General features: G+C 43.3%; 1 protein-coding gene across 4 annotated transcripts in view; it reads left to right on the top strand.

Moving 5' to 3' along the window:
• Positions 1–12144, top strand: part of PEX5L (peroxisomal biogenesis factor 5 like) — a 213945-nt gene that overhangs the window by 162003 nt on the left and 39798 nt on the right. The gene's annotated exons all lie outside the window — the stretch shown is intronic.

The raw sequence follows: 12144 nt of genomic DNA, 5'->3' as shown, positions 1-12144 counted from the left end.
AAGCTTGAGAGAGTCCAGAGGAGAGCCACGCGCAGGATCAGAGGTCAGGAAAACAGACCTTACGACGACAGGCTGAGACCCATGGGACTCGTCAGCCTGGAAAAGCGCAGGCTCAGGGGTGATCTGATGGCCACCTGTAAGTTTATCAGGGTGACCACCAGGATCTGGGGGAACATTTGTTCACCAGAGCGTCCCAAGGGATGACGAGGTCAACCAGTCACAAACTCCTGCGAGACCATTTCAGGCTGGACATAAGGAAAAATTTCTTTACTGTCCGAGCCCCCAAGGTCTGGAACAGTCTGCCAGCGGAGGGGGTTGAAGCACCTACATTGAACACCTTCAAGAGCAAATTGGATGCTTATCTTGCTGGGATCCTATGACCCCAGCTGACTTCCTGCCCTTTGGGCAGGGGGCTGGACTCGATGATCTCCCGAGGTCCCTTCCAGCCCTAATGTCTATGAAACCTATTAAATCAGCTGGTATTTTGTTGTTGGGTTTTTTGCAGTTACTGTGTTTCAAGTAAAGTCTCCAAGGGTTATTTAGGGAAATGAAGTCTATCAAGAGAAAGGAGCCTTTGGAAAAACATGAAGTATTTTAATGCATTAGCTCACTATAAATATCCACCTGCAAAAAAAAGTAAGCACTGCTGAGTTTGTATTGGCCTACTACAAAATCAATAGCACAGCAGAATTGTGACAGGAAGGAGTAATAATATTAGTCAAACCACACAAATTGCCACCCAAATCATAAGCAGCGTGACTTCAGGCTCTTGTACTTAAATGATTTGGCACTGTTAATAGCCCGTAGATAAAATTCAGTTCTTATCCTTTACAAGTGCTTTAAACCCCTCACACTTAACATAATCCAATAAGTGAATCATTTTCCTTTTACCAAAAAGAGCGACGGTTATCCTGTGTTTGCTAATGTAGTGAGAAGCGTTTCAAATTAGCTACCAACCCAAGAACATGAATGTGTGAAAAAGAATTATTCTACCAAACTCTCAAATGAGAGATGTAATATTGGACCTTTGGTTGCTGCATAAACACTACAGAGATCAATGGAGATCCTCAGCAGGAGGAAAGTGTCGGAGTTCCCTGGAAGTCAGGATGGCGTCCATCCATTAAGCAGCTGCCCAACGTTTCCATTCTCTTAGTGTACCATAACATTATATTCCCTAGAATTGGCAATGAATACGTTGATCACTTTGCTTATATACGCCGCCTGATTGCTTTGTCTTCCTGAGTCTTTGGCCTTCAGCGCGGATACTCCGTGGAAAGCAGGGGTGCATTTGGAGAGTCCCTAGCAGAATGGAAGGCTACTGAAAACAAACTCCAGTAATAAAACCATCAGTGATTCCTAGCGACTCAGTTTCTATCTCCTCACCTGAAAGATAGGCAAGTTTAATTTGGAGGCTGGCAGAAACTGGCTTTAAAAAAAAAAAAAAACGTAGAAAGCAGCAGAAAGGGGCTGTGGTCACCCAAACCCCAGGACCTGAAAAGCGTTGGGAGAGTAGGACCAAAGGAGAATGAAAGTGACAGGGAATGCTGTTAGACCCCGACTCCATGCGGCGCCCAACGACTAGGGAAACAACGATCCAATTGCCCAGGGAGCAAATACCAGCACACATTTCTCGACAACAGCTTTATTTAGAAAGGAGACAGTTTTGGGCAAGCTGGGGAGCAGCCATGAACGTTAGTTTTTTTCCATATTTATACACTTTGGTTTGCACTTGTTAATATTTACTCCATCCTTGTTCCTCCTTTGTTCTACCCATATTCCCTCCTATCTCAAGCTCTGCTTCCGTTTACGGTTTGTTTCATTAGCATGAAATTGCCTATGCATTTCATTTATTTACATACCTTTTTGCTAAGTCCATATGCTTAAGATTGTGAACCCAGCTTCTTCCAGTCACTTGCGGGTTTTTTTGCTGATTTCTTCACCATCTCCAAGGTCTCGCTTCTGCCTGTCTCCAATGATAGCTGGTGGGCTGCATCCTGTTCTCCTTACACAATGAGCTATATATTTTACAACACTGTCACATTGTTAGTAAAATGCTTGCCTAAGAGTTTTGCAATGTTACTTTTAATATATCATTCTGCCTTGTGGTCAGTGGCTTTGCTGTGCCACAGACAAAAAAGCCTTTATTCAGCTGCAAATCCAGCGCTTCCCAAGATCCAAATATTGTCACCCTAACAAAAGCAAAGGGAGACAAAATAAGAAACCTCGCCAGTTTGATGGAACAGAAATACGGGCCTATGGAGGGAAAAAAGCTCACCTGTTCTCCATAGCAGCATGATTTCATGCAACTAAGGCCCCCTCTACAGGTGACAGGTATCGTGCAATAAACTGACATGCCGTTTGAGCTGAATTTGCCAACTTAAAAAAGAATTAGAGCACGGGATGCTGACCCAGTCTACTGGGTTGACGGGTTGCCATTTACCAGAGATGATCAAAACAAGCAGCATTTCCACCTTGTGATTCACACTTCAGTGAGGACAAGAAACACTACTAGTTTTTTACAAGGCATATGGATCCGTTAGTGGTGCAGTAAGGCTCATAATATTTACATGTGAAGTAAGATCCCCCATGAACGAAAGAAATTTTTGACTTTCTTTGGCCTCTGTTTTCCTGAAACAAATAAGAGTACCAAAATGTTAAGCACTAAGCACACTAAATGCAATACTCTGCCACCATTTGGCTTGTTGAACTCTCTCCTGCCTTGGAATAACTAGGGGAATGACCAGGGCTAAGCAATGATAGTTTGTGGCCCTATTTGTAATGAATGCCGTACCAAATGAAAGCAGCACTGTTTAGAAGAATTACCAGCATCTAGAAATCACATCACCATTGCTAGAAAACAGCAAACTTTTGTAGATTAGCTAAAGTTATGGGTCTGATTCTCCAATCCCTTGCAATGTGTGTTGTCATTTATATCTACACAAAGAGCATAAGGTGCTACTAAAACCAGAAATGTTTTTTTTCTGGTTGAAACGTAGAAGCGCTCCAAAAACAGAGACAGGTGACTAATCTCTCTTCCCTTCTAAACTGCCTGCTTACCATTCAAAGTGGGGAGAAGCTTTGGGGTCCTGCTGGAATCATTGTTAGCTTAGCACATTCAGGGAGTTACAGGGTTACGAATAACGCAATTCAACTAGCCAGGTAATTTGCCCCTTCCACTCTAGTACTGCACGTGTTCCTTGCCTAAGTAAGGTGTTATTGCAATTCATTGTTACACACTGCCCTGCCAACATGTTTCAACCTAGCTCTGGAGGGACCATGCTGAGAGACAAAAAGCTAATTTAATCTCCATGGCCCATCGTGTTTCACGTATTGCAGGTTGGATAACAACATCAAAAGATTACATGCTTGTAAAATAAGATTAGTTCTTTATTAAAAGAACTATTTACTGTCAGCAGCCAGCTTGCTAGCTAAATGCACAGACACCAAGTTCTTGGTGCTTCCTCTAAAAGCTCTCTCTCCGTCAACTAAAGAACACTTACTCTTCCCTCTTGCAACCAGCTTCCCTCTTGCAACTCTTCCCTCTTGCAACTAAAGATCACGTGCTCGTCGCTCGGTTCCATGCAGGTTACTGCGTATTGCATCTTAAGCTTCTCTTAAGACTGCAATGGTCAAGATGTGCCAGTTGCAAGGGTTGCAGTTTTCCTGGGCTGAGGGTGTTCTTCTAATTGAAGTACCAAGAGACCACCAAACTCTGGGCATCCTCAAGCTCAGGCAGCTGCCTCTGGGCTGGGTTGGTCTCCAGTCCCTACCGGAGATGGATCACCCATTCATTTCACATAGCTCATTAACATTCATTACTGTCAGTCACTACCTACTTGGACCAAGTTATACCAGAAAAGAGAAACATGCTCTACCCCTTCAGCTATTCCCTGACACTGCCGTGACATGGCTCTTCTCTCAATACTCTATCAGTAAAATAAATCTCACTTTGTGTTTTACCACATCATGCTTTCAAAATCTGTATCCTCTGAGGATCTTGTCTCCCATTTAAGGGTGACCTCAATTGTATGCAACATGGACCAGCAATATTGTGGAGATTTTATCTTGTCGTTGCTACCTGAGTCCTTAGAGGCTTCCCTTAGCGCCTTTCACTGTCCATCTCTGACAGCTTCAAGGCACGTGAGGTTTAGTTCCCAGTGTGGAGCAGTGGTTCTCTGAATGAACAAGTCTCATTTCTGTGCTTGAAATATTCAAAATTATTCCATTTTTCTTGACAAACAGGAAGAGTCCTATGTGTAATAGATCTACGTTGTTAATGCAAGCTTACCAAGTTTTGAGGAGTGTTACTAATATTTCCAGAAATGTGTTGGAAGGTTAGGATGGACAGTGGCATTCAAGCCATCATGGTTTGTGGCATTCATTCTTTCTTCTCACTGGGCATGTCTACATGAGACACTGCTCAGTAGACTAAATCTACTGCGCATTAGCGTGTCATGGCAAAAACCATTCTAATGCACTAATGTGCAATAGAATTAGTCTACTGCACATTAGGCATCACAAAAAGACTGTACACCATTAATACTGTGCATTAGTGCCGGCGACTGCGCATTTATGTAGTACCTCATATTAGTGGTACTACACTTAATATGCAGTAATAACAGCTCATTAATGCACATACAGATCCACCCACTGTTCTGTCTCCATCATACACTGCCCAATTCAACTGTATAGCACCAGGAGGATTTTTGTTGTTGTCATGAGCCCATTTGGCAGATCCCTGTTTGTGATTCTGTCTGCCTGGAAATGTCCTTCAGTATTCGGTTTATTTGCAGTTTAATTTCCTCCTTGATGATGAAAACTGCAAACCTACAGTTCATAGACTGTGCAGTCTGCTTAGTTTGTAAGCAAATAAATACAAATTTCAATGGTGGGCCTCTAATGTTCAATGTTGCAGCTTTAAATTCCAGTTTGTTCTCCCCGAAGGCTGATAAAGGAAACACAAATTGAAGTGGCTGTGCTTCAAAAGTGAGCCTACTTCTAACATCATGTCACTTTGACATTTCCCGGTGACATTCCAGAAGTACTGCTAGAATTGTTGCTGCTTTACAACAAGTGAAATCAAAGTCAAAGCCCAAACATTTAATTCAGGTCTATAGACCTATGCACCATTATTTAGACTCCATTTTGTGGACTGCATAATTTATTCTCCACATAAATCAAGAATTTGCCAATAACAGTAATGGGCTGGATCCATCTTTGATATGCCATGAACTTCAATAAATTAAAAGCTTGAAACAAAGAGTGATTTCATAGACATTAGGGCTGGAAGGGACCTTGCAAGATCATCACGTCCAGCCCCCTGGCCAAGGGAGTTTAGATCACCCCAGCAAGATAGGCATAAAAGCATTTCTTAAAGGTATCCAGAGTAGGTGCTTGCACCACCTCTATGGGGAGTCTATTCCAGCCTCTGGAGACTCGGATGGTAAAGAAATTTTGCCTTATGTCCAGCCTAATATAGTTTACCAGCAGTCTGTGACCATTAGACCTTGTCTTCCCTTGGGGTGCCCTGGTGAACAGATGTTCTCCCAGACCCTGATGCACACCCCTGATATAGGCTGCTACCAAGTGACCCCTGAGCCTTCTCTTCTCCAGGCTTAAAAGTCTCATACAGCTCAGCCTCTCCTCATAAGGCCAGTTCTCTTGACCTCTAATCATGCATGTGGCTCTCCTCTGGACTCTCTCGAGCTTCTCCACGTCCTTTCTAAAGTATGGAGCCCAGAATTGGATGCAGTACTCCAGCTGCGGCCTCACCAAGGCCGAGTATAAGCAGGAGGATAAGTTCCTGGGTTTTGCTTGAGATGCATCAGTAGATGCAAGCCAGAGTTTTATTTGCTTTGCCAGCTGTGGCATTGCATTAGTGGCTTATGTTCATCTTGTGGTCAATCATGACTTCCAAGTCTCTTTTGGTTGTGGTGCTAGTGACTGTAGCACTACCACGCCGATAAGTATAATGTGTGGTTTTTCTACTGAGGTGGAGCACCTTGTATTTCTCTATGTTGAATGTCATCAAGTTTTGATCTGCCCACTTTGCGAGCCTGTCCAGGTCAGCCTGAATTGCCAGCCTATCGTCTAGTGTGACCGCACTTCCCCATAATTTGGTGTCAGCTGCAAACTTAGCCAGTCCACTCCTGACACCCGAATCCAGATCAGTTATGAATATACTAAAAAGTACTGGTCTGAGTACTGAGCCCAGGGGCATGCCACTGGTCACCATACACCAAGTTGACTCAGTTCCATCAACTATCACTCTCTGGGTCCAACTGCAGAACCAGTTCCATAGCTATCAGATCGTAAGGTTGTTGAGGCCGCAGTTCCCCAAGTTTATCATGAGGACATCATGGGAGACCAAGTCAAAGGCTTTTTTGAAATCTAAATATATGACATCAACCTCTTCTCTTTTGTCCAGGTGATGCATCATCTGGTCATAGAAGGAAATGAGGTTGGTCAGGCAAGGCCTACCCACAACAAAGCCATGTCGGCTCTCTCTCAGAATGTCGCCTTCCGTTAGCTTATTGTTGATGGTTTCTCTGATGAATTTTTCCAAGAACTTTCCAGGGATTGAGGTCAAACTGATTGGCCTATAGTTCCCTGGTCCGTTCTTCCTTCGTACCACGCTGGCCCTCTTCCAGTCTTCAGGAACTTCTCCCAAGTGTCATGATTTCTCAAATATCCTTGCCATTGGTTGTGCTATGATGTCAGCCAACTCTTTTAGCACTCTTGGACGCATTCCATCCGGGCCAGCTGACTTGTGGATGTTCAGCTTCTCAAGGTGCTCCCTCACAAGTTCTTCACCAATTATAAGTATATGATTGCCCTTACTCTTGTAGTCCTGCATCCTGTCAGGCAGGTTGATGCCTTTGCACTGGTGGAAAACTGATGCAAAGTAATCATCTAGGAGATTAGCTTTTTCCTGGGCATTGGTTGTCATCTGCCGTATTTGATTCAGCAAGGGTCCGATGCTGCCCTTGTTTTTTTTTCCAATTTCCCACATATTTGAAGAAAAACTTTTTCTTGTCCTTGATTCCTGTAGCTAGTTTGAGTTTGGTTTCACCCTTGGCTTTTCTGGTCCACTCCCTACAGGTGCAGGCCAGTGCTGCATAATCCTCCTTAGTAGTAGTTCCTGACTTCCATCCCTTATAAGCTCCTCTTTTCAGATGCAAGAGGTCCATGAGTCCACTTCTGAGCCAAGGGAGTCTCCCAGCCCTTTTGCTACCTTTCCTATGGGTCAGAATGGACTTCCCTTGTGCTTTTAGGATCATGTCCTTAAGGGGCAACCATTCATCGTGGATTCCCCTCCTGTCAGATCATGATCTCTCAGGGCCTCAAAAACCAACCTCCTGAGCTTGTGAAAGTCAGTTTTCCTAAAGTCAAGGATTTCTGCATTGCTGACTGATTCAACAGCTTTGCAATGGATACAGAAAGTGATCAACTCATAATCACTATTACTGAGCTTCCTTTCGATCCTCAGGTCACTGACTAGATCATCCCCTTTGGCCAGTACCAGATCCAGCAGCGCCTTACCTCTGATCTTAAAAGCAAGCTGGTGTTGCTCTGGGTCATGGGTGGCCAGGTCCAGGTCAGCTCAGGGATTGAAGTGTCAACCAGGATCAGGAAATGCAAGCAGAATCCAGGGATAAGCTGACTCAGGAAGCCAGGTCAGTCAGAGATCAAGCCAGGTCGAGAAGCCAGGAGAGCCAGTGGAGTCAGACAGCACAAATCAGAAGGAACAGCAAGCAGACTGAGATCAAGTTGAATCATGTTGCCCAGACTCTTCCTGTTCCTGTTCCAGGTTAGCAGTTTATACAGGGGGTGTATAGCTTCCACCCCAGTTAACCACTCTGGGGAAAGGGAGTGGGAAGAGGACTAAGTCCTACTGGAGGCTTCACACTAGTTTTGACCAGCCTAGGTGACTTGCCATGGGGTGGGAAGTCAAAATAAGTAACTGTGCTGTCAGGTTCAAGGGTGAGGCCTGACATTTGTCTAGGATGGCTGTGAGCAGGGTGTTGGACTGGATGATATCCAGAGATCTTTTCCAGCCCTACTTCTCTAAGATTTGGCCCATTGCTTTGAACACAGACCTGTGCTACCAGAAATAAATCTACTATTTAAGCCTATAACACACCATACATGGTCCACATAAACAAGTGCGAGTGCAGGAAAATGTAAATGGAATTATGAGCTGGATGAATAGAAAGTTTTGCCCCAGACGGCAGTAGGCAGAGAGCAGCTACTGCATTCCCAGTGTAAAGTACTGACCTAATGGAGTCAGTGGAGACTGTGTGCAGACCCGTGCTCCCAACATACTTATTCTCCCTAACCTTCTCATACTGTGTGCCCCCTATTACACAGTACTACTTTAATACCCTGCATGTTGGCGTACCTAGAGATGTAGAGATCACCTGTGCTGACTCTCTACCCCAACCGCTAATGAAATGCAGTATTTCCATTACATATTTGGCCTTCCACTACTGCACAAGGACACAAAGAATGTGATGCCACATTTAGGATGCGTCAGTCAAGCTGATGTGGGTTTCACTTGCTACTTCTACCTTTTCTCTTTGGTTTAATGAACATGAATTATTCACAGCATTAACCTTGGTCTAAGAAAATGATGTTAACTGGGGGAAAAAAAGATGGAGCAAACATGGATGCAATCAAACAATTTAGAGGATTCAGCTGATAAAGAATTAATAGATGGAAATAGATAGGAATATAATTAATGCCAGGCAACATGCTTTAGTGAAAAACAAGTCTTGTCTAACAAACCTGATTTAATTCTTTGATGGGATTATAAATTCAGCTGATATACAATTACTGTTTAGATCTGATGTTTGGTTTTAGTCAGGGGTTTCACTGAGCTCACAAACTTTCTAATTAAACAGTTACCACTAGACAATATCAATAAAACAAATGCTAAATGGATTAAGATCCTAATCAAATGGGATTTCTAATGGGATTCCTCAGAGATTCAATGCTAAACCAGATCCTATTTAATGCTATGCTCAATGATCTGAAAACAGATTTAAAATCACTTCTGACAAAATCTGCAGATAATACAAGGACTAATTGAGTACTAGATGTTAAGAGAGACATCGGACAAAGCAGTATGGATCAATGGGAAACTGGGCCCATACAACCAATATGTTTTTTAATACAACAAATTGCAAAGCCATACATCAAGGAACCAGGAATTCAGCTCATATGCATACAACAGGGGACTAGGTTCTAGACAATGTAATTTGTAAAAATATTTAGGTTTCATTGGCCATGTCTTCACGTGCATTTATGCCATCTTAAATTTACTGGGCAGTGCATTACTGCGCAGTAAGCAGAACTAGGCCAGCATCTACCGTGTAGGCATTAAAGTGCGTTAACGCTGTGTATGGACTGACCCAGGACTAAAATTAGTCCCGAGTCAGTCCACACACACAGTGTTACTGTGCAGTAAGGCGTCTACATATGCATTACTGCGCAGTAACTAACCAGACATAAATTGGATACTTGTATGATGCAGGTATCAAATTTACACGCAAGTCAGCATAAGTCACTATATTTACTGCACAATATGGGCAGGCATATGTCGACGCATGCTCATACTGCACAGTAATTTCCGTTACTGCACAGTAAATGCACATGTGCAGGTATGCCCACTGTGGACAAGCAACTCAACATCAGCTCCCAAGCGTGACAAAAATTATTTAAGCCTTACACTGAGAGATTTAAAGAATTCAGTTGCTTTATTTAAAAGAAATCTGAGAAAGAAGTGCCTTGACAGGGAGAAAATATCAGGTACTAAAGCACTTTTTTATTTTACCAGCGAAACGTATAGCAATAACCAGCTGCTAGAAGCTAAAGCCAGACAAATTAAAACAAAAATGAGGAACACATTTTTACCAGTGAGGGCAATTTAACATCTCACTTCCCATCTCAAGAAAGTGGTGGGTTCTTGATATCTTTTCAGATCTTCAAATCAAGACCAGCTGCCTTTCTAGTAGTTATGCTTCACCAAACACAAGCTATTGGGCTCAATTTAAGGACTGGCTCACTCCAGATTCACATCTGAACCTGACACATTGTGGTATATGGCATTTAATGACCTGTGTTAGACAGCAGGTCAGACTAGAAGATCTAATGGCTCCCTTAAATTTTAGCCTTAAATTCTATCAATCTAGGAAATGAGCTTTCTGTTCATCAAGGAATACTTTTTTTAAGTGAAATTTTCCTTCCCCCAAAAAATACATTTTCGAATCAGATGTATGGAGGAAGTTGGTGGTGGATGTGTAAACAGAAGTCAGATGTCCTGACTCCTGACATTAACTCAAAGGCCATCCTTTCCAGCAAAATCTTTAACTTGGTCTAAATGCCAGCAGAATTACAGGGCACAGAATGAAACCACAAATAAGCAGAAACACAACCCACTTTTCACAGCAAATCTGCACTCAGAGTATGGATTACTTTAACTTGACTCAGTCGTCCAGTATAGGATTCAGTGCATTAATCTCTCCTTGATGGTACACAAGTAAATAGATACTTTAAAGCCAGACAAATCTTAAATATACATCATATTTCCAGTTGTTGGAAAAAAAAATCTTTCTGAACTTGCATTCCTAGGTGCAGGAACTGAAACACAGAATCATAGGAAATTAGGCTTGGAAGGGACCTCAGGAGGTCATCTAGTCCAACCCCCATGTTCAAAGCAGGACCATTCCCAACTAGATCATCCCAGCCAAGGCTTTGTCAAGCTGGGCCTTAAAACCTCTGAGAGTGGAGACTCCTCCATCCTGTGCTGCACCACCCTTCTAGTGAGAAAGTTTTTCCCAATATCCAACCTAAACCTCCCTTGCTGCAACGTGAGATGTTGTATATGAATCTTGTAGGGCTAAAAGCAAGGCTTTGTAATGCTAAGAGTGAAGCCATTTCTTCGTCCTTTTGCCTCTATTTCATAAAAGCGGACATAGCACTTACGAGACGGCTGGGAGGGAAGAGGGGTACTGGTACTGCGTGAGGGTTACTGATAAGATATGAAGCCAGCTGAATCCAGTCAACCGGGGAGTCTTGTCAACAGGGAAACCTTGCAAGTCGGTCATGGATTGTGTTTGGAAGATAAAGAAACATCTTGAGACAAAATATATGAGGCATATAATTCACAAGAGTTAAACTTCGGTGTTCACGCTCACAGTGCCGCTTGATTGGATAGAATAGTGATTTAGTTAATAGATGATTGGGTATTTTTATGAGCACGAGCTAATCACGAACTAACGCTGTCGCCTTGCAAAGTATAAAAAAGTATGATAACTAGTAGGCAGGGTCCCTCTCCCAAAAAGGCACCTCGCTCAAGCGAATAAAGATCCTGTATTTGATTTCGGATACTTGCTCTGCGTGATTATTGCTCCAGCCTAGAGCGAACTACATGTGGCTTTAAGAGCATAATTCGTAACAGAGACCGTTGCTTCTTGTCCTGTCATCTGTCACCACTGAGAACAGTCCAGCTCCATCTTCTTTGGACCCCCTTCAGGTAGTTAAAGGCTGCTATCAAATCCCCTCAGTCTTCTCTTCTGCTGACTACATAAGCCCAGGTCCCTCAGCCTCTCCTCACAAGTCGTATGCCCCAGCCCCTGAACCATTTTTGCTGCCCTCCTCTAGACTTTCGCCAACTGGTTCACTTTCTTTCTATAGTGGGGCCTCAAAACTAGACACAGTATTCCAGATGTGGCCTCACCAGTGCAGAATAGAGGGGAATAACTCCTTCCCTCAATCTGCTGGCAGCGCTCCTACTAATGCAGCCCAGGATGCTGTTAGTCTTCTTGGCAAGTAGGGCACACTGCTGGCTCGTATTCAGCTTATTGTTCACTAAGTTGCCATCCACTTCTACATTCCCACTAATTCTTCCCTGTTTGTGAGCAGCAGGTCAAGAAGAGCATGGCCCCTAGTTGGTCTATCTAACACTTGCACTAGGAAATTGTCTCCAATGCTCTCCAAAAACTTCTTGGATTTCCTGTGCACTGCTGTATTGACACCCCCCCCCCCCCAGCAATGTCAGGGTGATTAAAGTTCCCTGTAAGAACCAGGGCCTGTGACCTGGAAATTTCTGCTAGTTGTCTAAAGAAAGCTTCATCTACCTCA

The sequence above is a fragment of the Crocodylus siamensis genome, chromosome 6, assembly GCF_052110815.1.
Source record: "Crocodylus siamensis isolate JL-2025a chromosome 6, ASM5211081v1, whole genome shotgun sequence".
Classification (NCBI taxonomy): Eukaryota; Metazoa; Chordata; order Crocodylia; family Crocodylidae; genus Crocodylus; species Crocodylus siamensis.
This window is presented reverse-complemented; position numbering and strand designations above follow the sequence as displayed.